Source organism: Lepeophtheirus salmonis, chromosome 6 (assembly GCF_016086655.4).
Source record: "Lepeophtheirus salmonis chromosome 6, UVic_Lsal_1.4, whole genome shotgun sequence".
Classification (NCBI taxonomy): domain Eukaryota; kingdom Metazoa; phylum Arthropoda; class Copepoda; order Siphonostomatoida; family Caligidae; genus Lepeophtheirus; species Lepeophtheirus salmonis.
Window position 1 is genome coordinate 9,787,820 of NC_052136.2, and position 15,308 is coordinate 9,803,127.

General features: G+C 29.8%; 1 protein-coding gene and 1 long non-coding RNA gene across 8 annotated transcripts in view; one reads left to right on the forward strand and one right to left on the reverse strand.

Moving 5' to 3' along the window:
* Nucleotides 1–15,308, reverse strand: part of LOC121120121 (uncharacterized) — a 362,813-nt gene that overhangs the window by 47,046 nt on the left and 300,459 nt on the right. The gene's annotated exons all lie outside the window — the stretch shown is intronic.
* Nucleotides 9,509–10,026, forward strand: LOC121120123 (uncharacterized). The gene is made up of 3 exons (XR_005864910.2): nt 9,509–9,646; nt 9,765–9,829; nt 9,891–10,026. It is a non-coding gene; the product is annotated as an uncharacterized lncRNA (long non-coding RNA).

A 15,308-nucleotide genomic window follows, 5' to 3' on the forward strand; every position in this document is an offset into this window, starting at 1 on the left:
ACCACCAAAGTTACACATACCTTAATACAGGTCACTAGTTATAATACCAAAAAATTTAAATCGCTTGAGTTGTTTGAATAGTGAAGGTTCTTGATATTTAATGAAGCAGTAGTGGTGGCTAATGATCCACTTCTTGAACCTACGGATCTTTTGTACAACCCGTGGGTGGAGTGTATTATAGGTAAGGGTGATAGTTTTGGTAAGAATAGAAAAGCGTGCGAGGAGAAAAGAAGAATTACTTATGGCATCATTGATTAAATAATATACATCTTCTTCTATCAATCATGAACGTTATCATTCCCGCCTTTATTATTCAATATTAATATAATATGAGATGGTGATAGTCGATAGAGAACTGAATAAAATCCCCAAAATGACGTCGCCTTCTGTCTGGATTTATGAAAACGGAAGCCCAGGAATTTGGGAAATACTTACCGGATGAGGAACAGATGGTTTGTCGGATTTGTCGATATAAATGTGCCTTTAGTCCCCTGTCTAGAATTACACGCCACTCATTATCCTCATCTCAAAACAAGGTTATGGATATTCATCTATAAAATCAATTTGACGATGAATACATCAAGTCAGACTTTAACTTTGATCTCACAACGATGCTTATTGCATGTAATATAACCTTATCCATTGCTAATCATCTACGTTCAAAAAATTTATGGAGAAATACAAGGGTAAACATATCCCTTCCCGAGAAACCATCATTTAATTAATGGAGGATGTTGGTACTGATGTCATTTATAGAAATACATATAAAAATGTTTTGAGTCATCCACACCAAATGATGATCAAGTTATCAGTAAAAAGTATTTACGAATATCGAAATGGAACTCTGAATTTTGTACTATCTCACAGTAAGTATTCAACTTTTTTTTAAATCTAACCATAAAATATGATTCTATTTTAGCTAAACATATCAAGAATTATCATACACAACTCAGTAAAGGGCAAAAACAACTGCTTAAATGGTCACAACAACGGGGGTAGTAGCTTTGGATGGTTTGCAACTAGTTTGTCTGAGACTACTTACTTCGCTTTAAGACTTGGGTATGATAATTAGGTTTTCCAATATTACATAGTCAATAAATATTACTTTTTTATCACTAAAGGCGCATCACTATGGTTGATGGACTCCAAGAAATGGTGTTCAGAAAACTCATAAAAGGCAAAAACAACTGTTTAAATGGTCACAACAACGAGGGTAGTTACATTGGGTGTTGCATTATAATTAACAATTGTGTATATCCATCATGATAATAGTATGTTGTTATATAAGCATACTTAAATAACGGGGAAAAATCTTTTTTGATGCTCTTAATAGGGAGTAATATCGCCGGGCATTACTACATAATTAGCTTTTGCTCTAAATCTTTACGATGAATTTATTTATAACATTTTTTTATTAGTATATTTATTGTCTAATTTTATGATTTTGACATTTACTTTATTATTAATAATTAGTTAGATCTCATCGGTAGAGATATATCTATCCTGTGCACAATCTTTTTGATTAAACTCCACGTCTCGTTTGTGTATTGCAACCTAAAGTTATGACATATTTAACTGAATTCCGATGTTAAAACAAGAAAAAATTTTCTGGATCAATCTATTATTTCAATATTCTGTATTTATAATTTTTTATTATTAATAGTTATATGATTTTAATTGTTTTATTTTGTATATTTAACTTAAATGTTTAATGGTTTATTTTTTAGTATGTAGATTATAATTAATTAAAGCCTTCTTTTTTTAACTTTGAGCTTCAAATATATTTCAAATACTCTACTTTGTCGTTTCATTAGCTATTATTCTGAGAATAAGGTTCATAATGAATTACAATTTCATGGAGTGTGACGTTTTCAAATCTACTGTAACGGATAAAAAACGTCGAAGTCAATTGTACGTAGTATATCTTCATTAAACATTTTGCTAATAAATACATTCGTTATACCCTCAAAAATCATAATAAAGCAGGCAGATGATAATCACATCAGTATTTTAAACAATGATACCATATGTATTTTTCCCCCCTCCTCCTCGCACGCGTTTTTCTCTACAATATTATCAACTATAATTATAGGATAGTAAAAGTTGTCCTTGATACTCAGAGAAGCGTGGGGGGGGGTAATAATACACCTTTTGGACCAGGGATTCACTTGCACAAACCGTGGGGCGGGGTGTATTATAAGATATTATAAGGGGTCCTTGATACTCAGGATAGTGACGGGAATGGATTTTGATACCCCCTGTGGACAAGCAATAAACTAGCGTAACCCGTCGAGCAGGGTGTATTATAATATATTCGAAGGGTTCCTTGATACTCAGGATAGTGGTGGCGATAGGTTTGGGTCCAACTACAAAGCCTTTTGGCCGATGTACATTTGGGAAAATAAAATGGAGTCTCTTGTGACAATTTCTTATCATACTATAGTTTGATTTCGAAATACGATATAAATTTTAATAAAAATATACTAGATCAAGGATGTCTAGCATTTTAGTATTATGGGCTGCATTGCCACTTGAAATATTTTAATTTATTTTTTTGAAAAATGGCTATATAAAACAAAACTATAAAATACAAATTTGTTTCAATTTTAGAAGAAATATAAATAAAGGCCAAATTTAATTTTTGAAGGACAAACTACTGAAAAAAGCTAAACTGGCAATTCTGTTAGAGTCTCGAATAACAAAAACAAAAAAAACAACAAGATAAATTCAAATATATTTAATATTTGTTTGTGTTATGAGCTTTTTACGCTTTTTGATGATATTATGACAATTTTGCTGAAAAATACTACTTTAAGTGAGAATGAGTAGTGGGCCACACATGAACATTCGTTGGGTCCCAATGTTGCCCACTACCCACAGGTTGGACATCCATGCACTAGACTATCAAATTGCTTGCAATGAAATTGTATCTTAATCAAGTCCTTAATGATCAAATTGCTTGTACATGAAGTTAAAATGCCCATTGGCCACACTATTAGAAATTTTATTGATTTCCCGCTCAGACGGGCATTTTGCACATTGTCCCTAACATATATATATAAAATAGAGTTTGGGAATGTGTGTGTGTCTTTTATGTCAGTCCACACCGTTGAACGTATAACGCTGAAATTTGAAATTTTGGAAGGGATGCCTCTTTTGAACCTGGTCTAGTAAAGACGGGGACCAGATTTTTTTTTTTTTTTTTTTTTTTTTTTTTTGGGGGGGGTAGTTATATAAGGAGGGCTTATTCTATACCCAAAACACGAAAATTGTTTTTTGGAGCTCAAGAAGACTCAATAAGGGGTTGAGTTATATATCGAAAAGTCACTAATGTCCCAAAAAACAAATTTACGAATGACAACGTTTTCTAAATTAATGAAATTACTGCAATTTAAAAAAAATTTTATTCGTATATTTCGATTTGGCAATTTTTGATAAAAATAAAAAATAGACTTGTCATCTAGACAATTTTTTAATGTAAATATATACTTTGGTATGTTATTTGAAGTTTATAACATAATTAAGCTACAAAATTCAAAACAATAAATTTCATTTAAATGTGCTTTATTTTAATGCTCGCCCACACTGAAGGGGTACAGGTATTAAGAAGAAATGGAACGACGTATAAAACAACCTGTTCTCCATGTAGCTCAATGAACAACTAAATCAACTGAAAATTATTATCTTGAACTCAAAATACGTAGGTTCGCGTCCCAGTCGTTCCTAGAGAAGGAAATAAATATACTTCTTGTACCTATATGGACTTCAAATAAGATTCCTAGGTCAGAAGGAGTATTTGTAATAGTATAACGTTTACTTATACTTGATTAGTGCAACTCCATCTGACAAAAAAATTAAACATGGACGAGTATATAAATATTGGCTATGTTTTTATTCTTATTTGGTTATCATTTATAATTTTGCATCTATTTGGAAGAAAAGTGAAGGTAGTAGTAGAGATAACGACTTGATGAACAAACTATAAATTAAAGTTTATCCATGACTTTTGTTGATAACAAATATACCTATTTATTTCTATGCATATTTCAATAAGTCAATAATGGCTCATAAATATGCCTACATAACCTATATCTTAAGTAAATGTTTGCTTTATAATTTTAATATACTGGAGTATTATGGTAATATCGATTTGCATAATTTTAGTTTGTATAAATATGAGCACATCAAGTCATGTTATTAAGAGACAATAAATGTCAGTTAATGTATGTATTATATTGTAAATAGTTTTGAAATAAAAATAACACAAATGCCTTTCAGTGTGAATGATAAAACTAATAAATGGGAAGTTCAACATTAGCAGTGAATCCTTATTATATATGTTGGCAAGAAGGGTTCTTTCTTATATGGCTAAATGGTTACGAGTCATCTCTTGAAATCCACTGAATCTTCATCCTTAATATTATTCAAATCGTAATATGAATTAGTGTATCTCTCAACTTTTTCTCATCCCCAGAGAAAAGGAGCTAAAAAACAGTTGTCTCGATACCAATTTTTTCATTATTTGTAGCATTGTCATTACTAATTTTTCCCCAAAGTCTATTAATTTACAAGATTTTTCAGAAGAAAAGATATAATGTAGACAAAATCATAGCAACTTTTAGAAAATATATATCATAAGGTAGAATGCCAATTAAACTTGTAAATCATCTGACATGCTAGTATGTTAAAGAACGAAAGTGGAAATGGATATGAAAACAATGGTAATTTAAAGAATGTCTAATAAGAAGGAATGTTGTATTATACTAGCTGCGAATAGTTGCGGGAGGAAGGCAATAAATACAACTACATACTTAGCTGTAAAGTCATACGCTCATATCTATAGCAGTTAGAAGTTGAATAAAGTTTGTAGAGTTGTGCAAAATATGACTTGTCCGTATGCTAAAAAATCCAAATAATCACATAGTAACCCAAACAATTTCATTAATTTTTTGGAGGAAAGTAGCTTTGCTGTCATAAAATTATCTGCATTCAGCTGTGAAAGTAAGAAAAATAAAGAAATGTCTTCATAAAAAAAAGTATTTTTCTGGAATTAGGATGGGCATGGGAAAAATAATTTTTAATTTGCATTTCTGATTATTATTCATTACTGGCATTTGACTATTTATTATTTTTCTTAGTTATGGAAAAAAATAATACCCACCTCCCCAAATTAAAGAACTTTTGCTTTTTACTATAAAATTGAATAAAATTTTTCCCAACAAAATTAATTTTTTGTAAAAATTAATATGTATTTTTGAAGTTTTTCTCCGAAAATTAAATATTTGATTTTTTTGAGCGAAAAATGTCATAAATAAAATTTAGTTTTTGAAATTTTTTTCCAGAATTTTTTTTTTTCTAGATAAATTGGAAATTTAAAATTTTTTTTCCAAAAAATGAAATTATAGAAATAAATAGATGTGAATTTTTGAAAATATCATGAACTCTACATTTTAAATTTAATTTTTGGATTTTTTTTCAAAAAATTCAAAAACCAAGCTCCCCCAAAGTATAATCCTTTGGACGCACCTGATTTATGTTTTAACTATTATTGAAATTATTGAAGAATCGGAATAGGCAGCATTTTTTTTTTTTTTTTGAAGTGTCCCATCACTAATTAAATTCTTCTCTCATTCTAATAAGTACTTATACTTATAACTCTCAAACAAACCTTCAATGTTACTATCCATTATTCATTAGTAAACTCACACGTAGTTAATTTATAATTAAATAATCACTCTTCAAGAATCAATTGATAATGATCACAATTTTGAAAAAAAAAAAAAAAAAAAGAAACATTTATCCCAATACAAAATATATCGCACAGATTTTTTTATCATATTCTTTAAAGCTCTAATTATGAAATTTCGTAGTAGGGATAGCTCTAAAACCCATGGCACATTATGATTTAAAATATTTTTTGAATTTTCTTGCAATATGACTATAACCTACCATAACCTAATCAAAAGCCGGTACATTTACAACCTAACATTAAAAGTGATAATGGAAGTCAAAACAAAACAATAAAAAATTGCAAGAATTTCCATATTGCAAAAGTAGAAATCATACCCTTAATGATTCATACCCCTCTCTACATTTACCCTTCCGTCTTTCTATTAAAAACCTTCCATATTAAAAAAAAACATTTATAAATAACTATATTGCTCAATAAAAACTCAAGAAAATCTCATTTTTTATTTATTTAAAAGGCCCCATAAAATGAAAATAAAAAATAGACGACTTTCCCCCTCCATTTTGATGTCGTTTCTGATGTTGCTATTATCGATGAATTAAATATAAGAAAATACAGTGCTGTTTGGTAGGAAAGGCGTAATAAAAAATTCAAACATTAAGAAGTGTGAAAAGATTAAATAATAATAAAATTTCCTGCGAAAACAACAATGCACTTCTTTTTTTTTTCCCATACCATCGATATATGTAAATATATTGACATGAAAGAATGGAGAGTCCATTTTTGCTAGTTCAGAATGTATTGCAAATATATTCAATATCCTATCTTCATATTTACTATTTTGATATGAGGAAAAATAACAACAAAATGCTCCTTTACTTATTTATTTTTTTCACCCTTAAGCTAAAAGAAATATTGTCTTTGCATATTTTTTTTTTTGCAAAATACTTATGTGTATATAAGAGTGTTATGCTCATTTAATATAGATTTATGGGTAATGAAGAAAGTACTGTTCTGGATTGTTCCATTTTATATATGCATATATTCTTTAAAGTATTTTTTTTTAATGCAGTTGCTATAAAATAGTCAAAACAAAACATACTCATTTCGAATGTATTTCGAGATGAAACTTTCTTTGTAAAGTTTGTTAAAATACTTTGAATTTTACTTTTGTAGATGGTTCATTCCATGAATAATTTACATATTATTATATTTTTTTGTCTTATTTATATAAAAAATTTCAGATCTGTATCTAAATCCTGCTCCAAGTTCTGAGCTCCTTTTAATGCTGAATTTGATCAAAAATTGTCAAGAAGATCTTTGAACCTATTAGAAGTCACATAGCTTAAAATCGTATTCTATTCAATGAGTCATCAAAAGATAAAAGATTGCTGATCTAAAGTACAGTTTGCGTAACCGATATCTTATCAAATGTTAGTTCAGCAATATGTGATTATTTATTTCAAGAAAAATAAGAGGTTGAAACTTGAAATTTTATTAAATAAATCATTCTATAATTAAGTTATAATTTATTCAATATCATTCCCATTGACTGCCCCAACAACCTCCAAACGGGCTCTATAAACATGATGTGTACAATCCGCTATATCGTGGAAGATTTGATATGCTTCCCTTTCTCAAACCATCCATACACTGTAATCCAATTGATTCAGATCTGGTGTTGATGGGCCACATGGATGAAGTACAAAAATATCATAAACCGAGCTCACGCCAAACTTTAGACTTTAAGGCTACAAGTTGACCTATATGCTTCAAATCTGTCCTTACTGCATACACAGGTTGGGCATGTTCTTTGGCTTTATTCCCGCGCGGAGCAAAATCAGGATGTTTTTCCGTATTAATTGTTCCACGATTTAAATAAAAACAAAATATTAAAAAAGTTACTTTCATATTTTCTTCAAAAAATCATAAAACTTTTGTAGAAATTTGAAACTTGTAAATCTACTCCTTCTTCTTTATGATAAATCTTTTTTGCTTTTTCAGATTTAGCTTATTCTCACCGTATATTGCAATTACAGAATATTTTTTTTTTTTCATGAGCCATAAAAAAAAAATCTACTCTCTTCGTTAATTTGAGTACGAATGAATTTCGAAATACTAGATTCTTAATTTTTAGAAATAAAACTCTTTTTTTCTTCTTCACCTGTGTATTTTTGTAGTCAATGAAAATTATTACATTTTTCTTTTCAAAATAATTTATCACTCTAAAAAAATAAATTTTTCACATGCTACGAACTTTACATATTATATAAACTAACATTGATTTTTGTATATTATCTCTTTATAAACAAATTTAAGTACCATTGAATGCCAATTCGTAGGTAGTAAAAATTATATTTTAAACTTAGTCTTGAACCAAAATTTGTTCATTTGTGATAATAAAACGATTTTGGTATAAAAAAGTGTTTCGTAATTTTATTATAAAATATAATTTTGCCATTATAATTGAAGGGTAGTTTGAGGAAAAATGGTATACAACATATCATAGACATTTGATAATATTGTTGTTTAATTAAAACAATTAAGAAACAGAATATGCACTGGGAGTAATTGGCTTTAAAATGTTCATATAACTCCTATTCCATTTTCAATAAAAGATAAGAACACAAAAAAAGTTAGTACAATTTTTTTTTGAGATAACTAACCCATGTCAAAAAAGCTAAAAAATAAAATGAATGATATACGACTTTATTTTTGATACAATTGAAGAAGAAATGACAATATTTATAGAGAAAAAAAACGTCAATTTGTAAAACTTCAAGGCCGTTGGGCGGCTCCTATGTCTTTCTCAAAATTAGTTTGTCAGTGATCAGGTTGTATCAAAATTCAGTTTTTAAGCTATAAACGCTTAACAATCCAAAAAATCGTTAAAACTGGATTATCTTTGTTTTCAAACTTTTTAATTCAGGGTCCCTTTTTAAAAGTACATAAAATTTTAAGACACCCCCATATGAAATATGATTAAAAAAGACACTGCAAAGCCTACATGAAAATCCCCTGTTTATTTAAACGAGACATAATGAACAGAGCATAATAACTGTAATCTTTTAAAAAGTATGCTTACAAAGTACTTAACAAACTTGTTTGGCCACTCAAGGGATACAAACATACAATAACCCAACAATAAGAACTGGGTAATTAAAAAGAAGTACATAAAGTAGGCTGAGACTTCATTTCATAGTCAACCAGGCCCAGTTCTTGTGGGGATTTTCTTCATAGAAAACGATCCATAATGGTGTTGATTGTTCCTTACTTTTTTTGAAGTCAAATGTATTTTTACAGTTAAACAATGGAACAATATGAAACATGTGGAACAGTCATACAGACCCCAGAGGGCTACTCACATGACACATTACTCCCAATTTGTACTTGATACATATTTTTACAAATAACTTTATCTATTTATTTATCTAAAACGAATTTCAAGTTATATCCCTTCATATGTAAAAAGAATGTATTAAAATACATTTATAAAAAAAATGTCAGCAAAATTAAATGTCAAAATGTGTATTTTTTGGCAGCACCCCCAAAAGTTCTAAGACAGGGTTTCCCAAACATTTTCAAACTTCCCCACGACCCTAAGCTTCCATATAAACCTATGGTGTTCCAAAATGAACATAACATATTAATTAATGAAGCACAAAATATATTTTTGACCCTAATAAATTAAGTACAATTTTTGAACCTAATAAATTAAGTACAATTTTTGACAATTTCTGCGAACGGAATGGGTGTATTTGGTGTAAGGATATTATTTTCTCCACGTCAGATTCTAAATCACAAAGAAAAGACGTAGATCTCCACATTTAGTAATTATATGTTTGTTCCTCGATAGGGAAAAAAGTAAGGCAACAACACTAAAGGGATGTTCTATCAAATATAATCTTGGAAATCAATACAATTTATCGTCAGCTTGTTCCATAGTCCTAGAAAAAGGTCAGAGGTTTTTTTTTTGTTGAAAAGTCTTGATATTTTGAAATTTGGACTTATCATTTTTGATTGAAATTAATTACGTCCTCTACCTCTCTCTTGTTTTCTCATTATTGATTTTTAGTCTGGTACTTTTAGCTATAAACGATCATAATATTTTTCAGACATGTCTTTCTGCAACTCTTCCTGGTGAGTACAATACAATTAAATCCTAACATCTCATATATTATTTTCTTCAACCGACTCACAGGGGCATGGAAATCGGGAAAGTTCATGACGGGTTAAATTTCGTTTGATTAACTAACCCTAAGGCAGGAAGGTTGATACAACAGATTTGACTTTGAATGTATTAATGTTGACATAATTTCCTTGCAAATACAAATTAATTTAATTTTTTTTGAAATACATTTGACAAATAATCAATGTCCTTCATGTTTTTTTAGAACATCATAGAGGTAAGTATTAGAGTCTTGGAAAAATTTAACAGTTGTATTAAACAAAGCATATAACTACTGTAGGCAGTTTTCCTTGAATAGCTATCTAACTTCTGTTTGTACAAATGGTTCAACATTATAAACGGAAAGCTATTGAAACAGTCTGGAATTGAGAAAAGTGCTTTGATCTGATTTACAATAACAATATTCATTAAACATCGATCACTGAAGTTTTTTGCTACCAGATGTTTTTTGTGGATTACACAGTTCCCTGTGTACATCAGGTATGGTTTTCTTCAAGAAAATGATGAAGCCACGATGACGACCTATAATAGATGGTGCATCATCTATTGCACATGCAAGAATGTTAAGAATTGGGAAGTTTTTCTGCTATGAAAATTATCAAAAATATCAAATACCAAATCCCCTTTAGTGTTTGTTATAAAAGGTATCGCTAACTTTGGGAAAGGCTGGACTAGGAGCACCCCAGTGTCCCACGGCAACCACTTTGGAAAATGCTGCTCTAATAAACAGGAGTTGCAGATATAAATAATATGCACTATTAAAAAGATGATGGCTTCTACGGCTTAACAAACGGCCTCTCATTACTTTAAATTTATAGGATAGACGAATAAATGGCTTACATTTATAAATATATCAATATTTTGTAATAATAAATGGTATATCGATCATTTTGCTTACATACCCATAAAATAGGTATAGATCAGGTGGAAGAAGTAAAAAATATTATAGACATGTAAGTGGGTATGTCTTAGTTATTTCCAACTACATCTAATATTTTTTATTATGTTAGAGAGAGCTTTCTAATATGATATAAAACTTTGTACAAATTGTTTCTCATTCCCCCCCGCCAAAAAAATAAAAATAAATAATATATATGAAAAAAAGAACGTAGTAATGAATCACCCCTTTGTTACTACAAACGTACACACATATATTTGTGTCATACACGTGAATCATCATCATGTTTTAAAAGTTTTATTTTGTACTTTGATGAGTTCATTATGAGACAAAGAAAGGGGGGGGAGGGGAGAAAATCATGGAAATATGCAATGAACAAAACTGTCATTTTTGATATTATAGTATGTAATAAACATATATTTATCATGTATGTCAAATAAAATAAGTGTTGATGTGAGTCATACGGCACAAAAAATGACCTCAAGAGTTGAGAATGCAGGATAATTAGAATAGTAAATCATAAGCCTTTTTAGCGTAAAACTTTAACAGTGTTATTTATTTTTTCAAACCTATCATCATCGTTTGTGAAGAGAAAAGATAAAAGTATTAAGTGTAACCACGAGTTGGTGGCCAACATGATTTGTAGGGGAGTAATTATAAGAGTAAGTCTTTGTTGTACTCAGAGTAGAATTCAAGAATATTATTCACAGTGGGGTAAATGTATACTTGACAGATATGTGTGTCTTGTGCAAGAGCCATAAGAATTACGAGTTCAACGTTTATATGTTTTTAACTAAAAATAAAAGTAGCTTTTAGAATATTATCTTGAAGCTTGTTTGGAATGCTTTGTGAAACTCCTGTCCAAAGTTGTATACTTTTTTGTGTTAGTTATGCCTTTGGCTGAGAAGTACTCCTCTATGAAGTTTATAATAATAATGTTCCTTTAGTATGTTCGAAATCAAGAATTGAGCAGAACATTGCCCCTGTTTTTGTCTAATTCGGCCGATGAATATGGCCATTAGCTCCATTTAATTTCAATTAATCAGAAAAATCAAGTTTCGAGGCAAAGAATTGCAGCCCTTCTAGGAGCCAATTGGTCAATCTCAAAGATCAGGGACAAGGAGAAGTGCTATAAAACTTGTAGTATTTATAAAGTCAAGGCTATGATCAAGTCCGAAAATAACCTTCAGAGGAAAAAAGGCAGTGGTGGACACAATAGGAAGCGGAAAGAACCTATGTTGGCCGAGATCAAGACCAGCATCCATGATAACCCCAAAATATCAGTATCGAAGGCCACAGGGTTCTCCAAAGCGACTATTATTGATGTAACAAGGGACTTAGGGCTCAAAAGCTACAAGAGAAGGCATTGACAGCTCATTACCAAGGCCATCATGGGAATGAGAGTGACCAAAGGAAAAATACTTTTGAACTGGATAAAGAACACTTCTAACAAATTCAAACAAACCGGCTGGGGTCATGGTGTTGGGTGTGATGGCATCTGATGGCAGGGCAATGCCTCCTTACTGGTCCCCAAAGGGTCTCAAAATCAAGACTGAGGAGTATTTGAAGGTTATGAACGGTCATAAAGCCTTGGCTGGACCAAACCTATCCTCAGGGAGGTTATGTTTGGCAGCAAGATTCAGCATCAGCCCAAAAGGCTGTTAAAACTCAAAAGTGGTGTGAGATGAATTTGTACGATTTTGGTCCTGGTCAATGTGGCTGCTCTCCTCTATAGATTTTTCGCCCTTAGACTACGGGATTTAGTACAATGTGGAGAGAAAAGCTTAACGCACTCATTATCCAAGTATTAAAGTTCTAAAGGCCTCTGACGTGGCCAGAGTATGTTCCAGCTTCAGACCTACGGGGGAGGCCCTGATTGCAGTGAATGAGGGTCATTTTGAAATTAAATTATAATAATTATATACTTAAATAAATACAATATTTCAAACTTCTACTCCTTACGTAAAACGTTAATATCAGTCACATATACCTTTGTACACGATTTGCTTGACCGCACTGTACTAAGTCTATTACTATTATTATTCTTTAATTATTGAGGAGTGAACAGCAAAATATATATATAGTGTAACATAACCACGAATGTTTGTGCACATAAATGACAAAAGTTACACAGAAGATTTTTTTTTGTGGTCTTTTTTTATTATTAACTATTACATTTTTACTACAATAAATAATTAAATAAAATACCTAGAAGAATTGCATTATAATAACATAAATAAACATTATAGTTTAAAATTAGATCTCCATGGATTGACTAATTTATATATATATATATTTATTGTTTCAACTCAAAAAAATTTTATAAAAAAATTAAGTGTTCAATTAACAATATTGGAACAAAAAATAAATAAATTAATTAACTAACATATTGAAAGAATGGACACAAATACTAAAAAAGTGTTAAAAGTATTAATAAAAATTTCAGTAATAAAAACTTCCACAGCTATAGCTTATCTGAGAGACGATAAGGTGTTTTACATGTGACTTTCTGATTCAGAGGGCATGAACCTCATTATGCCAGAGGCAATGTCCCATAACTTTCCATAAACTCTTTTATTTTGATATTAAAATAATTTTGCTGTGGCATCTATTAAAATCCCTCTAAAATCATCTACTCTGATCGGTTCTCTCAAGTGAGTTTTTTGGCAATATTTAAAAGTTCATAATACAGTGCCTTAGTTTTTGGAGGCGAATTCCTGATTTTGTGTGGGGTTATTGATAGACTTAAAGTAGAATTGAGGATCGATAACGGAGGATTCCTACCAATGTTCTTAGTTGATACGGAGTGGGACTTGTCTTTATTTATTTTCTCCCATAGCTGCTAGTAGCTAGTTTAATGAAGTATCATGACAGCTAAGGTTTTTTTTGTTTTTTTTTTTTCGTACTCAAAGAAATTAATCAATCCTCCGTTATTTTCCTTCAAATCCTAACTTAGTATTTTCTTTAAATCTTAAATCAATTATACATAGGTGAAGTAATGAGAAATTTCCAATTATGAGGTTTTACGACGACTTGTATATAAATAAATAAATGTTATGACGAAATTTTGGTCTTTAAATCATAAAGGTTAAACAAAAACTTAGCTTCTTTGCTTACAATATAATTATATAAAGGATTCATTTAACACGACAAAACGAATCATTTTAACAAACTGATTAAAAAAGAAGTTTAATTACTGTCAAATCATTTATATATATTTCTTGATGTGTCACACTATTAAAATTTCCTATAGACTCTTTACAATAGTCACAAGTAGGCTATTGATAGACAGTGCGTGTTGCTTTAGTCAACCACGTGATGAAAGAGAAAAAATGTCGTTAGGAAAGAATGATTGATTTATTTGCAGCCCCTGTCTCAATATTTGAAAGGCAGATAGTGACCTACAGAATCACTAATCTATGTAGAAAGTTAGTTGCATCTTCGTGTATTATAAAGTTTCACACTGGAAAGATTTTCAACAGTAGATTCTAAATAGCCAAAAATATAAGCTTTAGATCGAAAAAACATTGGCCTCCACAGAGTCCATAGTCAGAATTTGAAATTTATATTTGGGGGTCAAGAGTTGAAGATTTATTCAAATTTATTTTATTTACGTCTATGTAAATATATTTTAAGTTTATTTACTAAATCTTTAAGATAATGGGGAATGTTACCCTGGCTCTTCCACATACTCCTCCTATGTCCCATCCCCTACTTCAGCTCATTGGACTGAATATTATTGTAAATAGTATCCAAATGATTTTGTGGGGATGATGATTTGATAGAATAAGGCATTTCACCCCATTGTTTTAACTTTCATTCAAAATATATTGACATTTTTCTTTAAAAAATGGAAAGGATACAATTTCAAATCTTCACTCTGTAAAGTTAAACATATGTGAGCAGCTAGTTACAAGTACTAAAACTAGATTTGACCGAATGAATAAGGATTGACACAAAAATAATTATGTGTATTGAAATCATTTTTTATTATTTAAAAATTTATTTTCCTAATTCCGAATTTAATTCTCATTCGAATATTAGTTAATTTTTTATTCTTTTGGTACACATATCCACAGCGTTTGCATTGTTTGTTTGTTTTTGACATATAAAAAGATAATACGTGTTTTGGTGTGCTCAGCAATTTTCTACCATAAAAGAAAAACAAAAAAAAATTGTAGATAATTTAAAATAAAACTTTTGATAGATTGTTTATTATTTAAAATTTAAAAAAATTATTTACATTTTCCAGCAATAAATAATCCTTCAAAAGTTTTTTAAGAATTTTACCTTAAATTCATTTTTTGCTCCATTTGTTCAATATAAGAAAATTTAGTAGCACAACAAAAGACGTCAAACTCTTTTATCTGTCAAAAACAAAATTAACAATGCAAAGTGCCTGATATTGTCAACATAATTAAATTAATTTAAGAATTGATTGTGCATTGAATTTGGAATTAAAAATAACAGTTTATTTTACATCTGCGAGGTATTTAAAAAAATATAAATATTGTGTGTGTGTTTTTTTTCTT